Below are 17,863 nucleotides of genomic sequence, written 5' to 3'. Positions count from 1 at the left end.
GGATATTGCTGAGTAACACTCTGGAGGTTTTAGAATCTAAAACAAGCTAAAGAGCTCAGATTTTATATTATGTGCACATGAAAATTAATGGACACTTACAAACATGGGGAAAATATGATCACATTTCAGAAGAGATACCTGGTGGCAGAGTGGAGAACAGGCTAGAAGTTGCCAAGAGTAGAAGCAATGTGAAGAGATATGCTTACGGGGCAGGGCTTGAGGACAAAGGTAAGGGTCTGAGCTAGGTTATAGTGAAGATGGTGAGGGGAAGCCGAGTTCTTGAGCCATTGCAGTTCTGTTCATGAAAAACCCAAATGTCCTCATCTATTGACGAGATTATATTTAAAAAATGTTAATCCAGACTTTCTTCCATTTTTCCCCCTCAATTTTTATGGAAGGTGATAGCAGTATGGCATTCTTCATTCGTACATAAATGGAAAATCCTCCGATGGGAAAGAAGGTAGTTTTTTTTCAGTGCATGGTTGGAGAATGGGCAATGATGACTGAAGGGATAATGATATATTTGCATAGAACTTTGTAGTGACAAACTGCTTTTACAAACATTGTTTTATTTTGATCTTTCATCAGTCTTATGTGATCAATAGCGTCATAACTGTGTTCCCAGTTTAAATGTGTGTAATCTCAGGTCTAGAAAATTTTAAATGACTTACTTATGATTATCCCACAAGTTAATGACAAATCTGAGACTCAAGATTATGTATTCTGAATTTACGTCCAGTGCAGGTAAAACACGTACACTCACAAAAGAAATCACCCAATCACTGTAGAGGGTGGAAACAACAGTTTGTATATAATTTCTTGGTTTGAGAATTCCTCACCATTCAGGTGATATAAATTTCAACTCAACACACCCACTTGTGGTGCAATGGTTTTTATTTTTTATTCCATCTAGAACCCTGTAGCATTTGTCTTCAAGTGGTTGGATATTTTTAAAAATTACACTTCTGCTGAAAGTGTTTTAGACATAAATCTCAATACTACCTCTGTACCACTCAGGAACCCAAGGTCATATTTCTTATTCCCACTGGACATTGAAACTGCATCTTCTACCCGTTAGGTCCTACAACCATGTCCAAGTTTTTCCTGTCTAGTCTGATGGCAGCTCTTGAGCTTATCCATAGGGTTTCAGTTTATTGACTTTTGCACTAGAGGATATACCTTGCTTTCCTTTGGAATCTTCCACATATTTCAAATTTTGTTTCATTTTAATTCAGCATTTCTATGTGTTATTGTCAGAGAAGCTCAGTAGTAAGTCAGTTCTAAACAGAATGGTATTCAATGTAAAGCATGTTTGATTTCTATATTTTTAAAATTATTAACTTCTTCTTTGTGGGTTATTATGGTCAATTTTTATAAATGATATATGGACTACTTAAAACAAAGGAAATCTCTGTACATTAATGTCAGTTTATTTAATTAAGTTAAGTTTGCTCCTCCAATTTAATTTTAAAACTTTATACTTGATTTGCTAGGCTGAGAATTCTGTTAAATTCTCTTCTCATTATTATATCTGTTAATTTCCTTTTATATTTTCAATAATTTTTGTATTATACTTCATCAATAAATTTGATTCAATTTCCTAGTAAAAAGCAATCCTATATATCTCATTCATGTTTAAAACCTTAATTCAAATGACTCATTTTAATATTCTGAATCCTCCATTCTTTGCCCTTGTATATGATAGACTTTTGAATTGATTTAAAGATTCCAAGTCAATATTAACTGTGTCTCTTATGGAACACCATATGGTTTCCTTTGTTTTTTGTACCCTCACTGATATGAATGTGGTATTTGTATGTTTGCTATTGTCATAGTGGACGTTTGGACTTTGTTCATCTCATATTGTACTTAACAGATTTGTTTCTAAAATTTTTCACTGTGTATGTTTTGATATATAATTTTAACTTTTTAAATTCACTCTGATAATTTAGAAGGAATATATGCTACATTGTTCTTTCATAGTGTATACCCATGTTTCTGTATTAGCAGATTTAAAAACCCAAGCAATATATATTGTCTTCCTATTCTCTTTATAGAGGTTATAGTTTGACAACTTTTATATATCCATGACTGTTTTTCTAATCAAGTATAAACTCCTCTTTGAGTTAATGTAGGTAATTATATTTTCCCCCAAATTAAACAATTTCTTAATATTTCCTTCTGTATTCTATGTATTAGTAGTATCCTTTTTTTCTTGATTAGTCTTGCTTTTAGGGGTCTATTTTACTTCTTTTACTATTGTTTTACCATAAAAATCTGATTCCTAGATTTTATCTATTAAGCCTACAACTATCTTTTAAAAATGTATTATATTATTTTCTCCTTTGATCTATTATTTTGTCCCTCTTGCCTTTTTATGCTTGTATGCCCTTTTTTCTAACTTCTTCAGGTCTATGCATATCTCACTGAGGACTGAAAGCGCACTTCAGAGCAGCTTTGCCCTTAATCTCCTGAGTTTTGATGTATATGACTTTACTGTTGGCATTTTCTGAATATGCAGTATTTAGAGTTTTAAATTTCCTCTTTGGCTAAAGAGTTATCAAAGATAAATTATTGTTTTTACATTTCATTTAATTAGCTTTTTAAAAACTTTTTTTATTAATTACTAGTTTATTTTCTATGGTCAGACTATGCCATCTGCTCAATTTCTACTTTGTGAATTTCATAAAAGTCTCTCAGCATTTTAAGATCACTTGACAATACTGTGTATTCTGTTTGTAGTTTAGAGTCTTTTTTTCTTTCTTTCTAACAATCTATATTAACCAAGATTAAGTGCTTTAAAAAAAAGCAATAGTGATAGTGGCTTTACTGAAATAATAAAGTTTATTTCTTATTCCTGCAACAGCCTAATGTGGTTATTATTTGTCTAGTGATCTGCTCTAATAAATGAATCAGGGATCCAACTTCCTTTTGCCTCCCAAAGGCAGTACTCCTCCAAGGGTAGCGGTGTACCAATTCTTATCTGTCGGCAACTGAACCATGAGCTTGCGGTAGACTATGTATCAGCTGTATTACTTACCACACTGTTACTTCAGTTGTATTATTCGTAGCAAGACTTTCTCAATGGAGGAAGCAGTACCTGCTGTAGGGCCTTAGAGTCCCTGCTGTATTCTCTACACCTTCTTAGCAGACTAGGAAAAAGAGACAGTGGAGAGAATTGTCAGGAAGCTTCTTTTAGCAGTAGCCAAGCCTGGAGGTGGCATATATCATTCTGCCCGCATTTCATTGGTTAGAACTACCTTGACCGTATAATGTAAATGTAAATGTAAAGGAAGCTGGAAATATACAGGGTAGCTGAAATCCCAAGAGGAAAAAAATGGATTTTTGTGAGCATAGTAGTCTCTGACACAACTTTCTCTGTATTTTCCTTTTCCCATGTTCATCATAGGAATATTTAAATCACTTCCTGTGGGCAACCTATTATCAGCACACTATATATACACATTTCTTCACTCTTAAGACACACGGGTGACTTTGAATCGATGCTTAAGACAAAATACTGGACTTTGCTTTCTCTATTTTCTTCATCCAATCTATAAATAAAGAATCTTGTTCTCAGTTTACTTGCCAACAGTAACAGTACTTGCTGTGTCCACCCTGCCTTGGAGACTTTCCAGTCTGATCACTTGTCACACTGTGGCTGTTGATACATTTCCTATTTTAGGCAAGAAGTTCTGATGGCTTCGTTAAGAACTGACAACAAAATTTTCGTACAGCATAAGAAATTCTCAGGATCGCTATTTCTTGGCCTCTAGTGCCCTGGGGCTGGGAGGTGCTGTACATCTGGTTGACACAGTGGCCACAGGGTATAAAAGAAAGACGTGGAGTCAGCAAGGCTGGGTGGAAATGCTGGGATTCTGTCTCAAACCCTTGAGCTTGGACTTTAACTATGACCTGGAGAGGAAGGACTAGATGTTACTGAGAGTGCTTGTTATCTTTACAGTCATTAGGCTTATGTCAGACTGAACGTGTCATTTCTGAAGCTGAATATTTCTCAGTGCAGTTCTAAATTATTATAAGTGTTCTAAATTAAAATATCTAATTAACAAAATCACCGTATATCCATGTATTCATTATTACATATCTGATCTACACATAATCACTGAGTTTTCTCTGGTGAAGGGGCTCAGCCTTTGTAAACCACCTCAGCCACAAAGGGTGATGACACTTCCCTTCCTAGTATAGGCAGCGGGCACCTTTGGGTCCTTTTGACTTCCTGTTTTGGCTTTCCTGCTTCCTAACATTTCTGTGATCCTGCTGAATGCCCTGGATTTCTCTTTCCTTAAAAATGTACACTGGATATTTAACACATTTCTTCCAGAGTCTTGTAGCTTATTCTTCTATTAAGGATAATCCTTGGAGCTCGAAGATAATTCTCATCTTTTAATCTTTTTCTGATCTATTTCATGCCTTTCAAAACCTCACCTGGCTATTTGCTAAGTGCCTGTCCTATTCTTAAAGCATAACTCTGAGGAATTTACAAGTTCATACTAAAAAGGAGACTGTAATTCATTTCTCTGAAAGTTAGTCTCGTTTTTTTCTCCTCCTACCCTGTGGATATTTTTACCCTCTGACTTCCCTTTCTCCTTCCCAACTACTTGAGAAAGCCCTGGTTTTTAACTTCCCCTCCCCTTCCTCTCCACTTACTCTTTCAAGTGCCACAGTGACAAAGGTACCAGATCTTTCAGGCACAAAAGTGACAAAGCTCTCATGTGTTAACTGACAGCTGTGATTAAGTGATAGTGGCAGCCATCAGGAGAAGTGTATGAAAAAAGATGCAGAGGCCTATGTAGACTCATCAGGAAGGGGTTCTCAGGTGAGCTGCGGGCAGGGGATGACCGAGTGAAGGGAGACGTGCATTGGGGGTCGTCATCTGCTGCCCAACCACTACTCCCTGAGGGACAGTCCAGGCCAAGCACCTTACAAGCAATGAGGTGTTGTATGATGTAACATATCATTTCCAGTATCCACACTCCTTTGTGATGGGTAAGGTCTACCCCTTGTTTAGTAAGTGCAAAAATCAAGACATCTAAAACAATATTAAAATAAGCAGATCTGTAATTTGAAATATTACTAATAAAACAAAACTGTTTCTATCTTGATTGTTCACTGGATATCTTGGCCATATTAAACAATGATTGAGCAGCTGTTGTCTAAGAGTGTCCTTTATAGCTGTCTTGTTACATATGTGATGATAAGAAATCTTACTCTTAGAATTAGTTGCTGATATATGAGGAAGAGACAGGCACACAGATACATGTAGAGCAAGAAAGTCATAAACTATAAATAGATTACCAAGCAACAGTGTCAAGCCAATTATGAAAATGGAAAGTTAATAGAAGTGCTTTGAAAAATGCCAAATTTCTAAAGTAAATCAATCTCTTTAAAGATTTCTAATGTTCTAGCATCTTTATTCAAGTTATTTACATAGATATAGGAATTTGTGATTCTCTTGATTTAGAAATGATTTTCTACTCTGTGAATGTGTAAGGTATGATTATACATTTTAGGAGCAGTTAAAGCTCTACCTTATCATTACAGTGAATCCTTCTAGGCAAGAACCATAAACAAACAGCCTAATCCTCTGTGGGAGACAAGGATGCACATGTTTGATTAATGGTTGGCACCAGTGACACCTGGAATCCAAACAGTTGGAGTCATACCACAGGAAATGCTTCAAGGACATGAGGAAGCACCATCTGAAGCAGCATAGATGCTGATAACAGAGAAATAGTTACGGCCAGGATGAAAACTGTGAATAAAGAAAGTCGCTGAATTTAAATAGAAAGCAGAGGGCAGAATGCAGAGCAGGAAAGGGGCTAAAAAAGATCAAAAGCCATGGGCCTGGCAAGTGGCACCTGCTGTCAGGAATCATCCTGCAGGTCTATCCCTTCCCATCCTCTAAGTCTCTCTCTGGCTGGTTCCACTTCAATCTCCCCTCCTCGAAGTGGGGGCTCCCCATCATTCTCTCCTTTGACCTCTGCTCTTCCCTCACTTGAGTGAAGCATCTCCTTTGTTGCTCATTTAAGCTTTCATTCTTCCTTGCTTGCTTTCTTGCTTTTTTTTTCATTCTTTTTTTCTGGAGGACAAGATCCGTTATTTCTAAGATAAGAAAATTGTGGATTTGTTTGAAAAAACTGGATTTGGGGGGGGGGTAGTGGTATTTACACTGATAACATTTGAGTGAGTCAAGACTCACTTATGAAGAAGACGTAATACTGTGAGTCCCACCTGGCTACAGGGGTCATGGCAGGATTTCCAAGGAAATAGAGGTCACAGTTGTTCATTAAGTATCTTTTGTGAGGCTTAGTTTATTTGATTCTAAAATGGAGCTGATACTGCATTTTGGAGGGTGAACATTTACCTTGTTGAGAGCTGAGATTCTGAAATGACTACTTATAAAGAAATTGCTTTGTATGTATCTTTTTAAAAAAGTCTTTTGTTCTTTTGATATGTCTTCAACATTATACTCTGATGTAACTTGGACATGTATTTCCTAGTCTTCAAAGATAAGTTGTATCAAAATAAAGAAAAACACATGATCCTACTATTGATGGTTACTGAGGAAAAAGAAATATAAAGTTATTTTACATGACTCTTAGCTAAGTTAGTGATATGAAGGTAGCAGAAAAAACTTAAAGAAGTTTTCTTCATAAAGACAGAGAAATATCCTGATAAGCTGTACTCTGGAGGTTCCTCAAAAAACTAAAAATAGAAATATCATACAACCCAGTAATTTCACTTGTAGGAATTTACCTGAAGAAAACAAAATCTCTGATTCAAAAAGACATGCACCCCTATGTTTACTGCCACATTATTTAAAATAACCAATATATGAAAGCAACCAAAGGGTCCATCCATAGATGAATTGATAAAGGAGTTGTGGTACATACACACAGTGGAATATTATTCAACCATAAAAAAGAAAGAAATCTTGCCATTTGTAATAGCATGGATGGACCCAGAGGGTATTATGCTAAGTGAAATAAGGAAGGCAGAGAGCAACAAATACCACATGATTTCACTTATATGTGGAATCTAAAAACAAACAAAACAAACAAAATGAACAAACAGCAATAGACTCATAAACACTCAGAAGTGTCTGTTGGTTACCGTGGGGAGAGGTTGGGGTGGGTGGCTGAAATAGGTGAAGGGGATAAAGAGGTATAAAATGGCAATCATAATATAAAGTAGCCACAGGGATGAAAGTAAAGTATAGAAAATATAGTCAGTGGAACTATAACATCTTTCTATGTTGATAGTAACTTCACTAGTTTGGATGAGCATTTAATAATGTAGATAACTGTCAAGTCACTCTGTTATATACTTGAAACCGAGATAATATTATATATAAACTATACTTCAAAAAATAAGTAAAAATAAAAGCATAAACTGTACTCTTATTGAAAGACACACAATTCCAAATATTCATGTTGCTGGTGATCAGATGCACAATATAGTTTTGCTGTCTTAGCCTCATGTGTAAAAAAGTGTGGCTTCTCTTTAAAGTAGAGTTAGGAAGAGACTATATAGTAAATGTTAATAAAGCTGATTAAGTGAAAAACCCTTTGCCAATCAAAGGCTCTTTGGTAAGATATTTAAAGCTCATCGTATATGAAGAGCGATGGAATCAATGAGGTAGACAAGCTTCAGGAAGGGCCATAAGGACTTAATTCTACTTAAGATTCAGGTCACTGCTATTTTATTGATAATGGTGAAGAATTTATGATATTTATAACTACTTTTTTTGAAAGTTATGTTATTTATATTTTAATATATAAGTCACTGAGTTTAAGTCATGATTCATTTCATTGGTTACCCATTGGAAGTTGTGCTCACTCAGTGGATTCTTCCCTACTTGGTGACAGCATACTTTAACTGTTGTTATTGTACCAAGGGAAAAGGGTTACCTTCTGACTCCCCAAGCGCTGGCTGTGTAAAACCCAATTTACTTGTTCAGTCTGTTATTAACTTAACAGAAATTTACTTAAGTATATGCCCTAAGCATTAGGAATATAGTAATAAACAAGAAAGACACAGTTTCTTCCTTTACAGAGGGGAAGAGAGAAAATCAAATCACAACTGATTCTAAGAAGGGAAATTCATAACGAATACATACTTTTTTGGATGCCCAGAAAAGGGGTTGGTATTTGGTCAATGAGTTGTAATAATGCAATTAAAACTTTTTAAGCAAGGGAGAAGGGTGGTCAGATTTGCAATTTAGAAAGACTCTGTGGCTGCAATGTGGAAATTGGATAGAGGATGACAGGAGAGGAAACAAGCTTTTTATCTGGCTTAGGGTGGTGATAGTAGGTAAAGAGAGAAAAGAAGAGATTCGAGAGTATTTGGGAATAAATCAGGAAACCGGTAGTTTATTAGATGTGAGGGATAAAGGAAAGAGAGGACTCAAGAATGACATCTAAACCTTGGGCACCCAAGAAGCTAGTCAACCAAGGATTTCAGTAAGTAGTTGGATCTATAATCTGAGAGCAAAAATGTAGACAATGGAGTCATCAGCACAGAGATGGTATTAGATATTGCCATCTATGACAGGGATTAATAGCTTAGGAAGAAGCACAAGTGCTTTTAATAGTTGCTAATGGGAAAAAGATGGCAAATGAGTAGGAATTCCCCAAGCTTTAAAACTAGCTTTTCAATTTTGTTGGTTTTCAAGAAAATCCTTCATAGAAGAATTTATTAATTTTATGAATTTATTTTAAGATGAATTATTTTAAAATAATTGTAAAATTATGAAGACTATTAACCTGATTTTGTGTATGCCCTAAATGGGTATGAAAGTCATTTAATAAGCACATTTTTCTTATTAATTCTTCTATTTTTTATTTACTTAAACATAACATCTTGAGATTATGCATATTATCAATCTTAGATAATTTGATTATAACAGGAATTGTAAATAGGAAATCACTAAGTATTGATACAAAAACAACTTGTAGCTTCCATTAATTTAGGCTCAAGGAAGTTTCATAATAACCAGATATAAGCAGTTCACTTGATTTACTGAAGACAGCCATGACATGTTAGTTATTTTTTTATTTTTATTTTTTTGTAGATAATTATTTTTTATTGAAGGGTAGTTGACACACAGTATTACATTAGTTTCAGGTGTACAACACAGTGATTCAACATTTATATACATGATAATTCTAGCTACCAGCTATCACCATACAAAGTTGTTACAATATTTTGACTATATTCCTTATGCTGTACATTACAATCCGGTTACTTATTTATTTTACAATTGGAAGTGTGTACTTTTTTTTTTTGAGAGGGCATCTCTCATATTTATTGATCAAATGGTTGTTAACAACAATAAAATTCTGTATAGGGGACTCAATGCTCAATGCACAATCATTAATCCACCCCAAGCCTAATTTTCGTCAGTCTCCAATCTTCTGAAGCATAACAAACAAGTTCTTACATGGAGAACAAATTCTTACATAGTGAATAAGTTACATGGTGAACAGTGCAAGGGCAGTCATCACAGAAACTTTCGGTTTTGCTCATGCATTATGAACTATAAACAATCAATTCAAATATGAATATTCGTTTGATTTTTATACTTGATTTATATGTGGATACCACATTTCTCTCTTTATTATTATTATTTTTAATAAAATGCTGAAGTGGTAGGTAGATGCAAGATAAAGGTAGAAAACATAGTTTAGTGTTGTAAGAGAACAAATGTAGATGATCAGGTGTGTGCCTGTAGACTATGTGTTAATCCAAGCTAGACAAGGGCAATAAAACATCCATGGATGCAGAAGATTTCTCTCAGAACATGGGGGGTGAGGTTCTAAGCCTCACCTCTGTTGATCCCCAATTTCTCACCTGATGGCCCCCCCTGCGACTGTGCCTGTCTTAGGTTGTTCCTCCCTTGAGGAATCTTACCCGTCTCTGGCTAACCAGTCATCTTCCGGGGCCATACAGGAAAATGTAAAGTTGGTAAGTGAGAGAGAAGCCTTATTGTTTGAAAAGGTTAACTTTTTACTTCTTTGCATATTTATGCCCTGTGGCTTCTATGCCCAGCATTTGTCTTGAGGTATCTTTACCACTTGGAAGAATTATGATACTCAGTAAATTCAACATGTGGCACGAGTTCTATTTAAAGGTTGTGATTAGGTAGGAAGAAGAAAAGCTACAGAAGTAGCAGGCAGAAGAAAACCTGGGAAGATTGATTATTTCTTTGACATATCTTCTTGTAGAGTAACTTCAGCATGGATAGGTTTTAAACGACTAATTAAATTGTGCACACACATTAACATAATAGGAATATAGTTACCTAACCAAAGCATACCTGTAATTACCAGCCATCTCCAGTGAAACCAAGAAAACCAGTTAGGCACCTTAGGCATTTGTGAAAACTTATCTATGGTTTGGTGGATATTGTCCAACTGAACTTGAACAGTCCGAGAGAAATCAGACAAATTAAAACAACCCATTCCTGGGGACTGTTCACATCCCATATGTTCTTTTAACAGTAAATAGTCTGTAGTTGTAAGATTTTGGAGCGCTACAATTTGCACTTCTCCTAATTCTTGGTTGAGTTCCAACAGTATAGATCCAGTCCAATTTTTGTTTTACTGTATGCACAGGCCAGCTTAGATATCTCCTTCCTCATTCCCATGGCAAGTCCAGGAACTGGTGGGATGAGTGCATCTACAGTTGTGGCAGTACGTGGATCTTTGTTGGGGTTTTTTGATGATCATCTTCTGGTATGAGTCTTCCAGAGAGTGCTGATGTTGGAAGTTCTTTTTCATATCGTATCTTAGTTCATTTTTGGGGTAGCCAAATTAGGCTTTGATCCTCTGTATAAACACACAGACCCTTTGCCTACACTTTTATATGCCCTTTATACCATTTTGTAGTACTCATTGGAGGTCACCACACAGGGGGCTGCTTTTTTTTTTTTTCTGTTATCATTAATCTACACTTACATGACGAATATTATGTTTACTAGGCTCTCCCCTATACCAGGCCCCCCCTATATACCCCTTTACAGTCACTGTCCATCAGCATAGCAAAATGTTGTAGAATCACTACTTGTCTTCTCTGTGTTGTACAGCCCTCCCCTTTCTCCCACCCCCCCATGCATGCTAATCTTAATACCCCCCTACTTCTCCCCCCCCTTATCCCTCCCTACCCACCCATCCTCCCCAATCCCTTTCCATTTGGTACCTGTTAGTCCATTCTTGAGTTCTGTGGTTCTGCTGCTGTTTTGTTCCTCAGTTTTTCCTTTGTTCTTATACTCCACAGATGAGTGAAATCATTTGGTATTTCTCTTTCTCCGCTTGGCTTATTTCACTGAGCATAATACCCTCCAGCTCCATCCATGTTGCTGCAAATGGTAGGATTTGCCCTTTTCTTATGGCTGAGTAGTATTCCATTGTGTATATGTACCACATCTTCTTTATCCATTCATCTATCGATGGACATTTAGGTTGCTTCCAATTCTTGGCTATTGTAAATAGTGCTGTGATAAACATAGGGGTGCATCTGTCTTTCTCAAACTTGATTGCTGGGTTCTTAGGGTAAATTCCTAGGAGTGGAATTCCTGGGTCAAATGGTAAGTCTGTTTTGAGCATTTTGATGTACCTCCATACTGCTTTCCACAATGGTTGAACTAATTTACATTCCCACCAGCAGTGTAGTAGGGTTCCCCTTTCTCCACAGCCTCACCAACATTTGTTGTTGTTTGTCTATTGGATGGCAGCCATCCTTACTGGTGTGAGGTGATACCTTATTGTAGTTTTAATTTGCATTTCTCTGGTAATTAGCGTTGTGGAGCATCTTTTCATGTGTTTGTTGGCCATCTGTATTTCTTTTTTGGAGAACTGTGAGTTCAGTTCCTCTGCCCATTTTTTAATTGGGTTATTTGTTTTTCGTTTGTTGAGGCATGTGAGCTCTTTATATATTTTGCACGTCAAGCCTTTATCAGATCTGTCATTTTCAAATATATTCTCCCATACTGTAGGGTTCCTTTTTGTTCTATTGATGGTGTCTTTTGCTGTACAGAAGCTTTTCAGCTTAATATAGTCCCACTTGTTCATTTTTGCTGTTGTTTTCCTTGCCTAGGGAGACATGTTCAAGAAGAGGTCACTCATGTTTATGTCTAAGAGGTTTTTGCCTATGTTTTTTTCCAAGAGTTTAATGGTTTCATGACTTACATTCAGGTCTTTGATCCATTTTGAGTTTACTTTTGTATATGGGATTAGACAATGGTCCAGTTTCATTCTCCTACATGTAGCTGTCCAGTTTTGCCAGCACCATCTGTTGAAGAGACTGTCATTTCACCATTGTATGTCCATGGCTCCTTTATCAAATGTTAATTGACCATATATGTCTGGGTTAATGTCTGGATTCTCTAGTCTGTTCCATTGGTCTGTGGCTCTGTTCTTGTGTCAGTACCAAATTGGGAAGAACTCAGAACATAGAAAAAGTATTTGGAAGGATATATGGGTAGTCAAAGGGCATGGGTTTTCCATTCTGGAGGCTAACTGTCTCTTGGCTAGGAAAGAAAATGAATTAGAAGAGAAGCAAAGAAAACTGAGATATTGATGGATTCCTGAGAAAGCTCTCTATGCTCTCTTCTCTCCCATCATCCCACCACAATCATATAGGACGAAGTCCCAAGGCAGTGTCTGCAATCCTAGAGCTGAGAGACTTGTTCCTAAGACCCTCTCTAGACTTATATTACAGTGCATCAAGACTTACTAAAAAACAAGATTAATTAAAACAATAAAGGATTGGCTAAGCATCAATGATATAGAAGAAGGAGGCCCCAAAACAAAATGCACATACAGATGTTTGACAAATGACAATGTTGGCACTATAAACAATAGGGAAAGGACAGTCTTTGTAATAAAACTACCAGGTCAATTAAAATATCAATATTGGAAAAATTGAGACTTTACTCCTACCTCAAACCAAAATATTCATTCTAAGTAGATTATTTATCTCTATGTGAAAGTTAAAACAATAAAGCTTATAGAATACAAAGTAGGGGACCATCTTCATGATCTTAAACTTAGAGCAAGAAAAGATTTCTTAACCAACACATACAAAGCACTAAACAGAGAGTAAAGTAGTATAATCCCAATTCTGAAAATGCCTTCGCCACACTCTACAAAGGGTCCTTAGCTGTTTCTCCATCTTTTTCAATCCACTGGGCACACTAATAGCAATCTATGATGGGTAAGGCTATCTCCCAGGAACAACACTGCAGCAGCTATTGATACAGAGTCTTTGAAGACCTGCTGATCATTTCATTCTCTGTAGTAAAGGCTGATTTTACAGGTTCAGGGACACAGGTAACTATTTCATATCTTCAAGGGAAATATTTCAAAGCTACATGGAAAGAGAACTTGAGAAAGGGAAACCTAATTTCCTGAGATTCAGGAATCCTGTGTTCCATGCTGCTTCTGCTGATAGAAAATATCACTAATAGCCAATATCAGTGTTCCTTGGCTTCATATTTGCCCCCAAGTGGAGGATAATAATGTTGATTTCTACTTGACTACTTAAAGGTTGTGATAAAGATAAATACAGTATTAAGGCTCTGTGAATTCTCCAAGGAAAAAGTGCAATACAAATCCAGAAATACCACAGTTAAAGCATGTTTTATCTTCTATATATTTCTAGACATAAAGGTTATTGAAATAATACTTCCATCGCCTAATGCAGTTTATACCTGCATCATTTTACTTGAATTGATTGCTATAAAGAACCCCCAGAGACCTATATTTTGATTGATTTCTTGAGTAACAGAACAATTACAACTCAATCATAATTTTTTGGAGAAAAAGAATTTAAAAACAGCACATTTCTCATATGAGCTAAATTACAGTCCAGTGAATAAAATTTGATAAAAATCCACTAAATTAAATTAAGATTATTTAATATTGTATTACAAGTTCTTGTCAGTATGATAAAGAAAAAGAAATAAAGATAAATGTTTGTGGTTTCATATAGTGTGATTTTAGCTATAGAAAATCCAAACTAATCTATAACTAAATTATTAAAAATGATAAGTGAGCTTTATGAGGCTAGTGAATACAAAGTCGATGTAGCAAAATTAATTATATTTCTAATAGCAGCAGCAGACAGTTAGATTTGTAAAATAGTAATTTTTGAAGAGCATAACAACATGAATACTTAGGAATAAATCTCACAAATGATATCCAAGACCTGTATCCAGAAAACTATTATCATCAGTGAAATAAATTAACAAGGATCTAAATCAATGAAGGAATATATATATATATATATATGAAGGAAATGGAATCACCATCTCCTTCTAAGATAGACTCCTAAGAGTTCATCTGCATGAATGGATAAACACAATGGAATATTATTCCACCATAAAAAAAAAAAGAAACCCTTCCATTTGTGACAACATGGATAAAACTTGAGGGTATTATGCTAAGTAAAGTAAGTGAGGCAGAGAAAGACAAATAATGTATGATCTCACTTACATGTGGGACCCAAAAAGACTGAGCTCATAAGTGGAAAGCAGATCGGTGTTTGCCAGGGCAGGAGTTGAGGAGTGAGGGGAATCCGGAAGGTGATTCGAGTGTTCAAACTTCCAGTCACAAGATGAGTAACCCTGGGGCTCTGATGTGCAACATGGTGACTATAGCAGACAGTACTGTTCTGTATACTTGAAAATTGCTAGGAGAGTAGATCTTAAAAGGTTCTCGACTCGCAGGCACACAGGTCACTGTGAGGTGATGGATATGTTAACCTTATTTTGGTAATCATTATGCAATATCATGTATATCAAAACAGCACCTTGTACACCTTAAACAATGTTATATGTTAATTATATCTCAATAAACCTGGAGAGAAGATGTATCCCTTAAAGATTTGAAATAGGTACTTCTGTCCCTGAAGCTGCAAAGCCAACCTGCACTACAGGGAATGATTAGATCCAGAGGTTTTCAAAGACGGTATCAATAGCTGCTGCAGTGGAGCCGACCAGACGCTGGTCCTGGGTGATTGCTCTGTGCACACCTCGGGGATTGGAAAAGCCTGAGAAGCAGCTAAAGGCCCTGGTGGAGCGTGCCAAGGCCATTTGAGGATCTGTGGCTGTATCATTAGTTACTAGACATGTTTGAACATCTGTCTATCACACTCAAAGTTAGCTTTCAGCATTTCTTCCAGAAAGTTCTTTTTTGCTGGCTGATTTCAAGCACGCTTGGCAGTTTGCGTAATGCTATCGCTTCCTAATTTTTTCTGCTTGTTTTGTCAAACTGCTTTGACGTTGCTGTAAAATGTTTTCTGACACTCCATCTTTGCTTTTGATACATGATACTCAGAGTCTGTGTGGATATCAAAATGTTTGGTAGCTATAAATCTTGAGGCAGGAATTAAATCCACAATTCCAAATACAGATTTTTGAACCCAATTCTAATTATAATATTTGACACTTTGTGGTCTCTTTTTGAGACTTCCTTTCCTTTGGTATTATGTTTTCATTTTATTTTTCGACTCAGGCAAATTTGTGATCTTCCCAGGCAGGAGCGTCACCACAGAACACGTGCTCCAGCCACATCAAACAGAGCATGTGAAGCCACAGAAACTAGGGACACTGTTAGCATCTGGGTGGGAGGTCTGGCTTTACTCTCACTTACAGATTCATGTGTCAGCAGAACCCAAGAGACAAGATGATTTGGGTTTCTGGTTTGGTTGTATGATTTGTTTCCTCAAGATGGTGATGAGCTTTTTATAAAACAAACATACAGATTATTAAATCAATATCACTTATATGTGTTGGTGGTGGTCGTTGCTGTGTTGTTAATGCTGAAAAAAAAGTTGTACATTGGAATTTTCAACAATGTGATTCTATGCCAGAAACCAAGTAACAACATCAAACAATATTCCCTGACCTCCTATGTTAATCATTGTGTTATTTCAGGATATATAGCATGATGGAAATACAACACGCTTCCCCATCTGGGCTTTACACCTAATGGTGAATTCTAGGGAACCTATTAGGATGTTGTTCCACTGGCCAACTTACATCACAGATCAGAAGACATCTGAAGAAGGAAATTTGAAGTACACAAGCTAATTTCTAGATCAGAGATAGAGGGAGTGTGGCATCTTTGACTACCTTCGAGTATCTGTCTTTAGTTGTCCTACGCAGAGGAGAGGGAGGGAGGTGGGAAAGAGGGCAGTTGGTGAAAAAGACTGCTAATCTAATAATAAAAAGTAACTTTTAAGAAATTGACTCCTTTTTCCCACTAAAATCAGTCAACTGCACATTGGTTAGGGTGGTACCAAGAAGGTCCTTTAACCACTTAGGTCCCGCAAAGAGCTGATGGCATGGAACAGAGCAGAACATGGACCAGCCTGAGGGGCCTGAACAGGACACGGGACCAGCTGCCTCCTGAGCAGAGCACTGCAGCTCCCAGGATCAGCAGCTAGGAAAGAAAAAGCAAGAGCTTTGCTCCCACACTCATGTGCAGTGTCTGGGGCATGGTAAAGATAGTCCAGAAAATTACTGTTTCTGCTCTTCTGTTCCTATTTTTACTCCCAGGCTAATACGACCTAGGAAATGCAGGTTGCATAAGAATTGAAATACTCTCTTGAGAAAAAACAAACACTCTTCAACTTTCCCTTGGCCCATATTCCTTTGTAATTTTCCATCTTCTTAGATAATGTATTTCTTATACCTGGAACATCTCCCTGCTTTCCTGCCTTACTCCCATGCCCATTTATTCACACGAGCTAAGGTGTAGTAGTTAAGTGAAACTTAATTCTAAGTCACCTCCTTTATCACAGTACTAATACTTTGAATTCTTTCCTTCATCTCTTACCCTCTTGGCATTTCTTCTCCTGGCTAATTATATCCCTCTGGCAAGTACCTAATATAAGGATGGTGGAGCCATCCCCAACTCCTCTCTCTTCTTCACTCTATGTATCCTACACATTTCCCCTGCCCTTTCACCGGGCTGCACTCTACTCTCCTGCCCTCACAACAACCCAGATGCAGTTCTGCACTCACCAGCTAATGCACCTTACTTACCTGCAGCCACTACCCCTCTCTATCCTCTAGAAGCTACCAGAATTATGTTTGCAGCATGCAAATTGGATTAATGTTATTTCCCTGGCTTAAGATTGTTTGTGGTTCTACAGAGAATATATCAGAGTTCTTAAACTGGGAGTGGAGGATAAAGGAGTGCATGATGACCTTCACGGTGGCCTGTGAACCCTGTGATACTAACTCAAAAAGATGCTTTATGAGCATTAACTATGTTTTTCATAAAAAGAGTGTCAATAGATTTCAACAGCTCTCAGAAGAGTCTGTGCTATGACATGCTTTGTCAGGCAAAGCTGTTGGCAATCCAGTCAGCCACAGCAGTGTGGTGCAAGGAGAGGTGGAGCAGCAGGGGACACTGGGCGGTCATAACATTTTAGAGTCAGGCCCTCCTGGGTTTCAATTTGGGTTTGATCATCTGGCTGGGTTTTGGAAATACATCCTCCCTGAGCTTTATTTGACCCCTCTGGTAAAGGGGATAATATTCCTCTTCTTGGAGTACCATTTTAGACATTAAATGAAATAACAATGTGAAGTTACTGGTAAATAATCTACAGCCTCAACAAACTGTAGCTTGTTCACTGTAAATAGTCTTTGGAAATCCAAGGTAATATTTGTAAAAACACTACCCTCAGCCTCCCTAGTGATAAATCCCTTTTTTATCAGTTGGAGTTATTTCTGTTTCAAGTTATAAAAAAATCCACATCCAATTGGCTAAGTCATTTAAGAGAATAACTTAGTCCTTGTAGCTCAAAAAACTCAGAGGTAGAGTATACTTTA

This window comes from Manis pentadactyla, chromosome 1 (genome assembly GCF_030020395.1).
Source record: "Manis pentadactyla isolate mManPen7 chromosome 1, mManPen7.hap1, whole genome shotgun sequence".
Taxonomy (NCBI): Eukaryota; Metazoa; Chordata; class Mammalia; order Pholidota; family Manidae; genus Manis; species Manis pentadactyla.
This window is presented reverse-complemented; position numbering follows the sequence as displayed.